Source organism: Nicotiana tomentosiformis, chromosome 2 (genome assembly GCF_000390325.3).
Source record: "Nicotiana tomentosiformis chromosome 2, ASM39032v3, whole genome shotgun sequence".
In the NCBI taxonomy this organism is placed as follows: domain Eukaryota; kingdom Viridiplantae; phylum Streptophyta; class Magnoliopsida; order Solanales; family Solanaceae; genus Nicotiana; species Nicotiana tomentosiformis.
Genome location: NC_090813.1, coordinates 41,477,877 through 41,493,318, shown reverse-complemented (window position 1 = coordinate 41,493,318; position 15,442 = coordinate 41,477,877).

Below are 15,442 nucleotides of genomic sequence, written 5' to 3'. Positions count from 1 at the left end.
ATAAAGACAAGAAAAGGCGAATGAGGAGGTGACGAGAAACAAGTTCTTGGGATTAAGCCCGTGAAAACAAAAGAGCTAATGATCTCTCTAAATTATAGCAAGTTCAGTATAGCCTGAATAAACTCAAGGGAGTCTAAGACTAATAGCATTTGAAAGAGATGGAATGCTGCCATGATAGTACAATGAGGGTGTAATTGTGATGGATAAAGGATGACGTTTAGGCCTTCGAGTGAGTAAAGATTTGAAGAGGATTTCATGGATTGTACTAGATTAAAATACCCACGTAAGTGAATTACATTGGGATGCTATAAAATACAGTTATTGAAGTACAGTATCACCCCTAAGTGGATCAGAAAAATTACTTCAAATATTCCTCGATGCAACGTAAGCCCTAGTGGAAAGGTATGATGTAAGAAGTTTCAAGTTATCAGTGGTATATTGTAAATGAATATTGAAGTGAATTAACAATGGATGGACAAAAGTCACAAAGTATGAGATGAGATTAGGCCACCATTCTTAAGATGAACAATAATGAGGAAGCATTAAATGACTTAGATTTATACATATGGGATAAGCAACGAAAGTAACCTGGAGTTTGGTAGCATCCCTCAGTAATGATAAATAGAGGTTAGGATTATGGCACAGTATGACCTACTTAGGTGCAGTAAAGTCATACGGATGGATAAACAAAATAAGTTATAGCAATATTCGTGAGTTCAACGAAGTACCGAACGAAGAATTTCTGTGTACCCATAGATGCCTAGAGGGACATCTTATCAAGCTCTGTATATGTTTACAGAGTGAAGCCTAGATATTGGGCAAACATTGGAGGGAAAAAAAAAGAGTCGCATAGACGTACTTACAAGGAAAAAGTCGTACAAGCTGCATGACAGAACGTAGCAAGAGTTACGAGATTGGAAGAATCCCGACCACAGGCCGTGGTGTAAGAAAGAGACCTACAGGTGGGAATACCCTAGACTTTGAATTTATTCACAGAACAACTGCCTAAGATGGCAAGGAGAGTACTAAAGTATTCACAAGGACTATAGGCTATGATAATGATAAGTGCATCAGTCAATATTCGAGGACGAATATTCCAAAGGGGGAATGATGTTACACCCCATATTTTCGTACGTTAAAGTTTCGTCGTAAGTTAATCGACGTAAGTTCGGGAATGAGATTATTTTGAGATTATAAGCCTTATGCTATTTCAAACAAGTGATGAGCAAATTTGTGAAGGTGAGAAGGTAAGCAAATTGAAAAAAAAAAAAAAATTTCGTCGAAGTTTGTAATGTTGGGATAAAATACGGCCCGAGCTAAAATACCTAGTATTTATGGACTAGTGCCATACAAGGTACCATATGACCATGGTAGTAAGGTGTATAAAGTATGTTAAAAGTGAGTAGTATTTTAAGTAATTTAACATAATTATTTATTATGTAAATTATTGGATAATGGAGAAATTAACTAGTTAATCAAGTGACTAGTGGTTAATTAATCCAAATATTTGGATAACAATTACATCTAAAAACGGTCAGCACATCAATGCAAATTGGTGACTCTTAAATCATAATGCAAGGTGGCCAAATTGTATGAATTTTGGTGGCAAAGCCTTCAAAGTGGGGCCACCTAAAAATTTAATATACTATTCCTAGTCCAAGATTCACTTTCTAATTCTAATCTCTTAGAAACATTACTATCCAAAATCACAAAATAATTTCAACCAAGCACATAAGAAACATTGTCCAAATCACTTTCGGCCAAGATTTTCTTGGATGGAAACGTTATCCAAGAAACATTATCCAAGAGTTTCTTATCCAAATCATATAAGAAACGTCATTTTGGGGATGGAAAGGTTTCGGTCAAGATCTTCTTTGAGCAACGTGATTGCGTTGAGCTTTTCATACGACTTGTTTCATATTTTATCGTAATTAACGGGTGTTAGAGGAATTGTCAAGAAAATCGGCTCAGGTATGTTAAGGTTAGTCCCTTCCTTCATTTTGGCATGATCTCGTAATTACACGAGTTTGATAACGAGGCATAAAGAGAAATTCATATTTCGGAATTTACGTATATTTTTCTAGTCTTATAAGTTACAATATTCTCCTTATTGGGACTTCATATTCAATTGAGTATTTTCTTTTTCTAGTCAAGAGAGCAGAGAGTCTATATATATAGTATTACAGTATTTTCATTACCATCGAGCTATAATCGATGGGCAGGCCCCTATTGGGCAACCTCTAATCAGATGGTAAGTTATATACCGAGCCTACTGTGGCCGAGTGCCTATGAGCGAGCCCAGTTAGCCGAGATACAGAGCCTAGTATGGCCGAGCGCCCATGAGCGAGCCTACTACGGCAGAGCAGTTATATATATACCGAGTCTTATAAGGCCGGACAACTATTTTACTTACTATATTGAGAGAGTTGAGTCAGTATCAGCAGGTAAGCATATCTTCAGATTATCATTGACTTCCAGTTGCTTTCAGTTATTATATTATCAGTTCAGTTTCAGCTTTCGGTATAGTGCCTTACATACTCGGTACATTATTTCGTACTGACGCCCCTTTTTTGGGGGCGCTGCATTTCATGCGTGCAGGTTCAGATAGACAGACGGGTATACCTCCTCATTAAGTGTTGCCCGAGTTCTGCTTGATCGGTAAGCTCCATGCCTTTCGGAGTTGCCGGGTCTAGAGATTTATGTACATATTGTGTATAAATGTATATATGTTATGAGTAGGTCGGAAAGCTGTTCTGATCACAGTATATCCACCAGTAGAGGCTTGTAGACATATCCTGTCAGTTAGTGTAGCATGTTGGGCTTGTAGGCCTTGTATGTATATTTGGTTGGTTTGTCAGCTGTAGTAATTATGACGACCTTGTCGGCCCAGTTTTATATTGATATTTATTCAGCATTTGCAGTTGTCTTGCAATGTGGCCCATGGCCAAAGTATGACATCATATGTTCAGAGTCCCTTAGTCGCAAGTTGATACGCAAGGATAGGTGAGGCACCGAGTGCCGGTCTCGCCCCCTGGTTCGGGGCGTGACAATCGGCCCCAGGTAAAGCTAAATTCATTTTATTTATGACTGACTATTTCTCTAAATGGGTTGAAGCATAGGCATTCGAAAAAGTAAGATAGAAAGAGGTTATAGATTTTATCTTGGATCACATCGTGTGTAGATTTGGTATACCGGCAGAAATAACACGTGAAAATGGTAAGTAATTTATCGGTGATAATGTGACAAAATTTCTCGAAGACTATAAAATAAAAAGGATACTATCAACACCATATCATCCTAGTGGGAACGGACAGGACGAATCAATGAATAAAACTATCATCCAAAATATGAAGAAAAGATTGAACGAAGCTAAAGGAAAGTGGAGAGAAAGTTTGCCCGAAGTCCTTTGGGCATATCGGACAACATCTTAATCCAGTACAGGAGCAACTCCATTTTCCATGGTATATGGCTCCGAAGCCTTAATTCCATTCGAAGTCGGGGAGCCAAGCGCAAGGTTTTGACATGCATCAGAAGAATCGAACTACGAGGCAATGAATACTAGCCTCAAGTTATTAGACGAAAAATGAGAAGTGGCACTGGTTCTAATGGCTGCACAAAAATAACGAATCGAGAGGTACTACAACAGAAGAACCAATCTCTACCATTTCAAGACCGGGGACTTAGTCCTAAGGAAGGTCACTGTCAACACTCGAGATCCTAATGAAGGGAAGCTCGGCCCAAATTGGGAAGGACCCTATCGAGTCCTCGATATAGTCGGGAAAGTGTCTTATAAACTTGGGGCAATGGATGGAAAACCACTACTAAACAATTGGAACATATCACTTCTCAAACGATATTACTGGTAAGGTATGATTTTCTCCTCTCTATCATCTATATACATTCATTGGATGTTAACTCATTGCAGGAATTCGACTAAAAACATCAAGACCTCCGGTTTCAAAGCACGAATTGTACTCTTTTTCCCCTTAGTTCGGTTTTTATCCCAAATGGGTTTTTTTCGAAAAGGTTTTTAACGAGGCAACAATTATGTGCTACCCGAGGACAAAATCAGCAGTATCCGAGGCTCCTTAATAATCAACCTCGAATACTGGGGGGCTACCAATCGAGTAAATCAAGTTTGGCACAAGAAAGTTGTTTTCATATCTAATTCTTGTCGAACAAGGTCTTGATAGAGAAACGTGTAAGGGCCAAATGGTCAAAACGAACCATGCCCATGTAGTTTTGCTCGAACCCTAGCACAAGATACAAACACATGTATAATGACATAAAGGAGAGCTTCTAATTTCAGATATCTCACACTTTGAAAGGCTTTTCCTGCTTCATGATTCAAACAGGTTAAAAGCCTACGGGCTAAGATATTTTGACTTCGAGTTCAAAATAATAACTCACTCAATTATTTAAGCCTAAGGGATATCCTACCTCGAGTTCGAGCAATCACTCACTCGATCATAAAAAGCTTACGGGCTAAGAAATTTTGAGTTCGAGTTCGAAACAATCACTCAATTATTTAAGGCTAAGGGCTGTCCTACCTCGAGTTCGAGCAATCACTCACCCGATCATAAAAGGCCTACGGGCTACGATATTTTGAGTTCGAGTTCGAAACAATCACTCACTCAATTATTTAAGCCTAAGGGCTATCCTACTTTGAGTTCGAGCAATCACTCACTCGATCATAAAAAGCCTACGGGCTAAGATATTTTGAGTTCGAGTTTGAAACAATCACTCATTCAATTATTAAAGCCTAAGGGCTATCTTACTTCGAGTTCGAGCAATCACTCACTCGATCATAAAAGGTCTACGGGCTAAGATATTTTGAGTTCGAGTTCGAAAACAATCTCTCGCTCGGCCATAAAAGCTACGAAGACCAAATTCGATGGAATCGCATATAAAAGCATTCGCAAGGCATGAACGAAAGTTCACAAGGCAAGAAAGCCAAAACAAGTCAGTAAAAGAAAATGATATTTGTATAAATATACAAAGATTATTTACATGAATAAAAGCGACATAAAGCTAAGGGCTAAGCTTCTGGGTTGTCATCAAGAGCGGTCCCTTCTCCACCGAGCTCCCCTTCATCATCGGACCCGCCCTTGCTATCGTCATTATCATCGTCGTCATCATCATCATCATCATCGCCATCGAAAACTAAGGCTTCAGCATCAGCTTCGAGTTATTTGGCCTTTTTTATCTCTTCGGCAAGATCGAAACCTCGAGCGTGTATCTCCTCAAGGGTCTCCCTCCGAGATCGACACTTAGCAAGTTTGGCAATCCAATGTGCTCGAGTGTCGGTAGCATCCGTTGCCTCTCTTGCCTCTGTTTGAGCAGCCTCGACATTGGCTCGATAAAGAGTAATAGACTTGTCCACCATGACTTTCGATGATTCGACCTCCACCTTGGCCTCAGCAAGCCTTGCTTTAAGCTCTCCGATCCTCTTAGCCTGAGCCGAGCCTTTTTTCTTTATGTTTAGAAGCTGAACATCGACCGATAATAATTTGGCCAAGATAGTTTCAATTTCTGTAGCCAGATGGTCGATAGTCTCCTTCCACCGATCACATTCGGATTTGATTTGATCAACTTCTTCCCGAAGCAATCCGATCTTTTTGAATTTTTGCTGCAGCTGAGATAACGAAGGGTCAACTTCCACAGTTTGATCAAACCCATACTTTAACAGAACAAGGCTCACCTGCTTATCTAGTTCGGCCGCTTCTTCTCGAGCCTTAGCCAAATCTGCTTGGAGGTCCTTTATAACCTCATCCTTTTGGTCGCAGAGAAGCCTCAGAGCATCTCTCACCCCCGAGATTTTCTGAAGCTCGACCTCACACTGGCTGAGGTCAGCTCGAAACTTGCTAATGGCCTACACAGAAGAAATTAAAAAGCACGAGTCAGGTTTAGAAAAGAACGAAGAAACCAAGCTCAGTAAGGTCATTACCCGAGAAATGAAATGTTGGGCCTCTTCTAGGAAAAGAGAAGCATCACCGATATCAGAGGCATCATCGACTCCAACAAAGCAATCCCGAAAAGTATCCCCTGCACTAGAGCCTCCGCCCATATCGGGGGTCTTCAATTCACGAGCTTCTTTTAGCGCCTCCTCAGAGAAGGTCGGAAAAGAAGGCAAACGACCCACTATCATGGTACCAAGCGAATCGCTCGGGGCACTTTGATCGAGGCTCGAGGTATTGGAAACAGCCCCGATCGGTGTGGCTATCATCCGCTTAGAAGATCTGGTGATCTCGATAGCTTTCGCAGATCGAACCACTAAAGCTGAAGCATCTTCTTCTTCTTCTTCTTCTTCTTCTTCTCACAGTCATTGGACCGAGTCCATCGAAAGAACGATTTCTTTCCTCTTCACTCTTCGAGTTTTGGGCTTGGGGTCCTCAGATCGAGAGGCACTCTTTCACTTTTTATCTTTCCCCGGTTTTGGGACTGGGCACTTGGTTCCTTCCTCACCACTCGGAGGCCTCAAAACAGCATCCTTGGTTACGCCTGCATGAAAGGAAGTCAGTAATGAATGTAGTAACGAATGGAGCATAAAAAGCATTTCAAAAAACATAAGAAGAGACCCTTACCATGATTCTTGGTCTCCCACCTGCCTTTCGCCAAATCACACCAAGCGCGTTCGGCATAAGAGGAAGTCGAGGCTAACTTCCGAACCCAATCCTTGAGGTCGGGAACCGCTTGCGGAATCCAAGGGGTGGCTGTATATCAGAGGAAGATATCAGGTGAAATCAAATAAAGATACAAAAAGCAACGCCTTATGAAATTTACTTAGGGTCAAAATTCCACTCCTCGGGGAACGACAACTTCTCTTCCGGGATAAGGTCACGGGTCTTCACCCGAATATAGCGGCCCATCCAACCCCGATCCTTGTCTTCGTCGATGCTCGACATTAAAGCTTTCGATGCCCGACGATGGAGCCTGATTAGACCTCGAAAGATTTGAGGCCGATGTAATCGTATAAGGTGATTTATGGTAAAATCCAGCCCCCCGGCCTTGGTAGAGAAGAAGTGAAGTAAGATTACTATGTGCCATATAGAAGGATGAATTTGAACAATGGTGACCTAATATATTTTGGAAATATTTATGATCACAGGGTCGACGGGACCCAATGTGAAAGGGGTAAGTATAAACACTTAAAAAACCCTCCACATGAGTGGTAATGTTCTCTTCGGAAGAGGGGATTTGCAGCATAACCTCGGGACCCCAGTTGCAATATTTCCTCACAGCCTTGAGATGGCCCTCTGTTATCGAGCACATGTACATCGACACATGCTCACATCGGCCCGGAACCGACGAAGGATTTTCGACTTTAAAATCGATTTTCAAAGTGCACGGGCCGGGAACATACTCGTGGGGACGCGGCTCTGCCGGTGCCTTGTCGCCCGACAGCCGTGATGAGGAAGCTTTCTCCTTCTGAGGCATAGTTTTTGAAGTTTATACCATTGATATGAGAGAAGGAAAGGCAAAGGAAGGTGAAAAGTTGATGATGCCAAACGCTGGTGTAGATGGCTCTGCAAGCGGCGAAATAGAGAGATAGTGTAAGAAAATTTGGAAGAGTGAAGACATAAAAGTGGTAAATGTTAGATGGAGGGGTTATTTATAGGCTTACATCATGGCGGTTCAGTATCAGCGGTGGCCGACCACCATCTGACATGCATTAAATACCTTGAAAGACTAAATCGATGGGACAGCTATCACATACGTCATGATCGAGCCCTGTGAAAACGTCAGCTTATAACCCAATCGAACCGTCGAAAATCATATCGATTCTCACCACATCCTTCCTGAGAAACAAGGGGACTATCTGTATACGGTCGAAATAGATTTCGGCCTTCCTACGTTCGATGGAGTTCGAATGGTAAGCAACCGGAGTGTGATTTTGGAATGAGTTCCGAAGACAGTACAAACGAGCCTCGAGTTCCAAAGACTGATCGAGGACTCGGCTCGATCTATTATCGAGCCCATGACCAAATCAATCCGCAAGGCAACGTGACGGCGGTCGGAAATGCGCTACACCCACCCCGAAGGTCGAACTCAAGCCAAAGCCAAAGGCTCGACCTAATAACTAGTTCGAGCCAGTATCAACCGCACTAAGGGAGAGAATCTTGGAGGGAATTGAGGAAGAGACAATTCATCATGGGTTCTCCACTATATGCTTATTTTATTGTAAATAAAGTAGGATCCCTCTACTATAAAAGGGGAAATCCTTGTAAGCATAAGGCAGTCTCACACACTGTAACAAAAGATCACTTCTCATATTGAAAGATATCCCCTTGTGCTCGTTTTACTTTATCTTATTCATTCTTCTTGCTCGCTATTCTCATTATCATATTCAAAAACATAGATATTACTATTTCTCTATACGGTTTGTACCAAATTATATCACATATCTTTAGAACCATACTCAAATTTAACTTTATCCAATTTTTCGGGTAAACAAGCATATATTCTTTGATGTCTGTCCATGAGTGTACCCACAGTGGGCACATATTACGATCACGAACCAATATACCTATTTGTCTCGTAAATGTGGCATGATGTTGTCCAACAACCCTATTGTGGTATTAAGTGACTTGCAACTTTTCTCCAACTTTGAGTCCTATAATATTTTTATACCTATTCGTTCCTCTCACTTTTTTTACCTTTTAAGATTCACATCGCACTGCAAATCAAATTTAAGTCAAATATAAAAATAGTTCTTGTACAATAACAACAAAAAATTTTATAGCTTGAGATAATAAAATACTTATTTCACTTCTCTGAGTGCCCTGCATCTCTTCTTCTTCACGAGGAAAGGGAGTATCACCTTCCAATATTTGATCAAAACCAGGAGGTACAACATTTTTTTTAACTTTGAAAACGTTATTACTCATATTCATTCCTCTCACTTTTTTAACCTTTTCAGATTCACATAGCCCTTCAAATCCCAATTTAAGTAAAATATAAAAATAGTTCTTGTACAATAGCAACAAAAAAATCTTATAGTTTGAGATAATAAAATACTTATTTCACTTCTCTGAGTACCCTGCATTTCTTCTTCTTCATAAGGAAAGGAAGTATCACCTTCGAATATTTGATCAAAACCAAGAGGCACAACATTTTCTCTAACTTTGAGTCCTGTAATATTTTTACACATAATCAATAAACTTTTATCTGCTCTCCTCTTAACTCCATTAAAAAAAAGCTAATTTTAGATCAAATGGTGGTGCATAGAGTTACCAAATGTAAAGTCATTAATAATGTCAGGAATGTTACTTTTCCAAATTCAGGGTAACATTCTCCCAATTGTAATAAGATACAGTAGTTTGGTAAGGGACGAATGAAATGTTTCTGTCAAGTGACCACCATCATCATTCGTAGTAATAATTTTAAGGTGAATTATAGCAGCATTTTCATGATGAAACGATGACATTTTTATCCCTCTTACAATGACTTAGACGGCAAAGATATATTGTTTTACAACTATAAACCCCGAAAGCACTTTAACATCATGCAATTCTGCCTCAACGTACCACACAATCTCTAACTAAGCCTAATTGAGAGTGATGTTTCGTCCACCACATTACAGCAGAAAAGATTTGTTAGGTCATTGTTTTTTGCGTTGGCTCAGCAGATGGGGAGTCAAATCACAATCTATATGCGCTGGCCTCTCTCATCCCTACTTCTAGTCCAGATGCCTTTTCTAGCGAAATTATTAATCAATTCACATAAAGAAAGGTAAAATTTTGAACCTTACCTTGATGAGAAGAAACTCATGAGCAGTTGTTGTCAATGGAGGAGATGAGCAGTTTCTCTAATTCGCTTCGTGACAGCAGGTACAACAGTTGCTCCATACAAAACAGAGGTTTACGAGAATTCCTAGGGTTTTTTCCTTTTTTGGGGGTGGGGGGTGGGGGGGGTGGGGAGGGGGTGGGGGAGGGATTTGGCGCAAATATGGGTTGGGAAAAAAGAGGAAAGTTAGCGCCACTTTTTCATTAATTATTCTTTAACGACGGGCTGTTATATTTTAAAGGCCGAATATTATCCCCTCATTAATATTGAGCTAAAAATTAGTTTCAACGTCTGGAAAAAGATTTGGTTGTTATAAGTTCACTTATAACGACCAAATTTATGTCCCTTCATTATAAAATGGTCGTTAAAAATTAAATTTCTTGTAGTGGGAGTTAGTAAAACTTAGAAAATGAGTGTACTCTATTCTTGCATAAAAGGGTAGAAAACATACCTATAGGGTCTAAGTGCTTTATTTTATATCTTGCTCAACATGTCCTATTCATGTACACCGTTAGAAAACATGCCCATAAGAATCTAGGTGCTTCACTTGTTCATATGCTCCACTTCTATACGGTATTACATAGTATGCTTGTTGGATTCAAACATCACTGGTTATCTGCTCAATTTGCTCTAATGCTATGTGTTAGATATCATGCATATAGGATACAACAACATATGTTTTTACTAACTCTCATTTAGATACCATGTTTATAGGGCTTCAACTAATTAATCAATCAATCGCTTCTATTGCTTTTAGCATACTGCTCATCTAGATATCATGACTCTATGACCTTAATCAACTAAGCAATTACTTTGTTTCTTCATTTTATAGATACACTTAGATGACATGCATATAGGGATAAAGTATCATAAAATCAATTTCAATTGTCAACCGTTAGAAATCCTGCCTATAAGATATTGTTACTCGTCTTAGAAAGCATGACTATAAATCAACATTGTTAATCTTGGGCTTTCGAACAATCTTATTGCCTCGCTGCATGAATAATATAGATGCCATGCCTCTATATAAGTAATACTTTAATCTGCAAATCTGTTAGCCTAAAACTGCAATTCTACAAGTACAATGCTGGAAATCACCTAGAAACCATGCCTAAACGACTTAACGGTTATATTGCTTCTTAATCCTGAAATTGTCTACTGCCTAATCTGCCCACGTGCATATGTTGTTTATGTGTGGAGCCTAATTTGAGACCTTCATGTTCTTTATGTGAAGTCCAATATGTTCTTAATAAACGCCAGTTTTATCATTTTTTTAGCATCCTAAGTAGTGTCTAGAACCACCCAAATAGTAGCGTCTGTAGTGCACACGTAGGACACGACCTAAAATTGAATTAAAGAGCCTTTAAGTAAACAACTTTAACTTGGTAATCGAGTAGCAGGAGATGATAGTCTGTGCCCGCTGAATAATATGAGCAACCCCTACCTCAAGGGAGTTGCGAAGTATTATTGATGTTGCTCTGGGTGATCTTTTAGGCTAAAAATATGGGACCCCCCTTCTTTATATGTTTATTGTTCACACTTAGTCGCCAAATATAGAATAATTAAGTTGTATCTTGCAACCTCTAAAGACTTGTACTGATTATCTATATAGTCTAATTATTACCCGATTTTCTTTGCACGTGTTCATAGTCCTTTACTCCAGGTTTCTTTCACGTCTTTTATATACTTCTTTTCATGCCTTACATACTCAGTACTTTATTATTACCAAAGTCCCTTTTGCCTGGGGATGCTGTGTTTCATGCCCGTAAGTCCCAATAGACAGGTTGATAGTCCTCCTAGTAGGCTATATGCTCAGTGTAAGGTGTTGGTGCACTCCACTTGCTCCGGAGTTGCCTATTTGGTCTGTATGCTCTGGGCATGTATTGATTAGTATAGCGGGGCCCTGTCCCACCCATTATGATTTTTATGTACTCTTAGAGGCTTGTAGACAGATGTTATGTATATGGGTACTTGTATGGCCTTGTCGGCCTAGGTATTGAGTGTACAAATGATCATGTCGCCCATATAGGCCCTTATGTCACATTTATAAGTTTCTATATAATGCTGGATCGTCATATGTCGAGTATTCATTTACGTTTTATATGGTTATCTCATGACAGCCCTTCTGTCCTATTTACCCCATGATGATGTGATAAGAAAGATACGTTACATTGGTACTCGGTTGAGTAAGGCACAAGGTGCCCTTCGCGGCCCTCCGATTTGGGTTGTGACAATAAGGCCTTCTAAGGAGCCATCTAAATACTCCATAGGTAGTTGTTGATGTAGGCGAACATTGAAAGTAGTAGAAACGGATCCCATGAACCCCCGAAATCCATAATACATGCACATAGCATATCCCAAAGGATCAGAATGGTGCGCTCGGACTTCCCGTCTATCTGGGGTTTGAAATGTTCTATTCAAATCAACTTGTGTGCCTAACTCACACTGCACAGCTTTTGAAACATACGATGTGATGAGCGTGCATCGATTGGAGATAATGTACACCGGCACACCATGGAGACGAACAATCTCACGGATATAGATCTGAGCTAGCTGCTCTGAAGAATAGGTAGGCACAACCGGAATGAAGTGTGCAGACTTGGTCAGTCTATCCAACATAACCCACATTGCATCAAATTTCTTCAAAGTCTATGGGAGCCCAACAATGAAATCCATGGTAATACGATCCCACTTTCACTATGGAATCTCAAGTCTCTGAAGCAAATCGCCCGACCTCTGATGCTCATACTTCACCTGCTGATAGCTCAAAAACCGAGTCACATACTCTACTATATCTTTCATCATTCTTCTCCACAAATAGTTATGACTCAAAGTCTGATACATCTTGGTGACACCTAGATGAATGGAATACCGCGAAGTGTGAGCCTCCTCAAGGATAGACTCATGAAACCCATCCACATTGGGTAAACATATTCGGCCCTACATTCGCAACACCCCATCAAGTCTAATAGAAACCGCCTTGGCATCACCGTGCTGTATTGTGTCCTTAAGGGCAAGCAAATAGGAGTTGTCATACTGACGCACACTAATGGGCTCATACAGAGAAGACCGAGAAACCACACAAGCAAATGTCATGCCCCAAACTCAGGGTGCGTGACCGGCGCTCAACCAAGATAACCCAACCGAGAAAGCCTGTACATTACCTTCTACCTTAACTTATTGAAGAATAACAGTAAAATCCAATTTATTAATTAAGCGGTCAGGAGGATCAAGTAAATAACAACTCAAACTCGTTATCAGTAGTTACATCATTTATAAGTTTTAAAATACATACTCTTTCATAGTTTGATGCAGAACGTGTGATACAATTACAATATTACCAATTTGACATTCCCCATACCAACATACCACCCACGCTATGTCTACAGAGCCTCTATTAGATACAAAAGAGTATAATGATAGTGCCGGCAACAAGGCTCCGGCTATACCTCAAAACATGGTGATAAAATGAACAAAAGATATATGACCCCGATTCAAGTGGGGCTCACCAAATAAACTGGGAAAAGAGTGTAGTGCTATCGTTGATTAGTGTTGCCTGCTATGGAACCACCTGCATTCATTAAAGATGCAGCGCCCCCGGCAAAAGAGATGTTAGTACTGTTGAATAGTACCGGTATATATACTTAACACTCTCTCAAAGAAACGAGCAGTAATGCAAGTAAGGACAATCATAATATCAGTTAAAGCCTCAAACAATTACCAAATATCAAATTAGAGATAAGATAAGTTTTAAATAAATTTCCAAATTGTAAGTTGGGAAATCTTTGGTACCTGTATAGCACTATTCAAAATTTCGATTACGATTTCCAACACAGTCACCACCATATGAGCGACATGGCGTACGATCACGACCCGATCGGCTTGGACGTCTCATGTGCGACATCAACCAAATTAATTTCAATTACCATTCTAACACAGTCACCGCCATGTGTGCGAAATGGCGTCCGATCACGACCCGATCGGCTAGTCTGTCTCATGGGATACATCAACCAAATCACAATTTCAATTACAATTCTAACGCAGTCACTGCCATGTGTGCAGCATGGCGTCTGATCACGACCCGGTCCGGTTGGCCTCCTCATGTGAGACATCACCCTTTTCTATCAATCACCCCGTTTCATATTTCTTGCACATATCTTCATTTCATTGGCACTATTGGTCACAATTGTATTATTTGTCTTGGCACATTTGCCGTGTTTCATATTTCACATTTCTTATCGCGTGATTCATATTTCATGCACATCTTTTTACTTTCAATCATCGTGATGTACTTTCCAACAACAAGGCATTTCTATTCAAGACATTAAGCACACATTTGAGCAAATAGGAGTTTTAGGAACATTAGGATTTCTTACACAAGCTTTCACAACTTGAGGTAAAGGCATTTAGATATGCAAGACCTACCTTGAACACATTCTCAAATAGTAGTACAACATAACAAGAGCATTTGAATTACATATTGATCATGGATGTCGTTTGACACTATCTTATCCGGGTAATCGATTCACAATAAGCAACTCGGGACTTACATGGATATTCTGGGGTTAAATTTTAAGAGAAGAGCTTAGCCAACATATCTTACTTGAGCTTCCTTAACTCTAAAAGTTCCGAAAATCTTAGCAACTTTAATCTATTTTAGGAAAGTAGCAAAATTGAACCAAAATTAGGAAGATGATCATGGTTCTAGCTCATTTGAGCATTTTATCAAGCACTAGGTGTACTGACTGACGACTGAGCAAAAGACTGAGATGGCCTTGATGACCCTCCCCTGAATGTTGACCTACCGCCACCAAATGAATTCCCAAAGTTTCCCACAGACCGGGCCTTACTGCTACACACTTGCTCAATTTTGTTCTTCAACTTACGGTTCTCTGTAGCTTGATCAAATGCTACTATCATCCTATAGTTCATATTAGAATTCAAGGCAGCAGTAGAGGCCTCATTGATAACCAAAGGGCTAAGGCCCTGCACAAACCGATGCACTCTAGCCTCCATAGTGGGCAACATGTGAATAGCATTCTTGGACAGGCGTGCAAATGGTACTCCCATACACTCTTGCTACCCTATCTTAGGTTCTCAAACTCCGTAGCACGGGCAGCTTTAGTCTCGGCAGGCAAAAAATAATCCATGAAAGCGTCGGCAAACTCACTCCACCTCGCCAAAGGGCTCCCCTCCTCATGGGAGTCCTCCCACATCTCAAACACTAGGACCAGTAGCTGGGGCTAGAGGTGGAACCAGAGTATCAAGTGGAGGATTCGTTGCACCCTCGTCAGGTGTAGGAACTGGTTCACCCTGAGCAGGAATAGTACAACCAGACGGTGTAGTAATCAGGGGAATATCCTCACCCCTTGGGTGTTCAATCGCATCATCAATGTTAGAATCAACTGCCACTCCTGGGGTAACATCGGCTCCTTGGCCAGTTGTTCCATCTTGTACTTTAATACTAGGATGAGTCGTAGTAATCTATATGAGCTTGAAGGGACTAAGACCATTCACGAGGTTACAGAGGATTTGTGATTATGTTATTGTAAGACCCCATAAGTTTAACAACCTTGATACCGTTATATACATTTGATATGATATTTTTAGTGGAACATTTTTGTAAAAGAAGGTTTGAAAAATATCATTTTATATA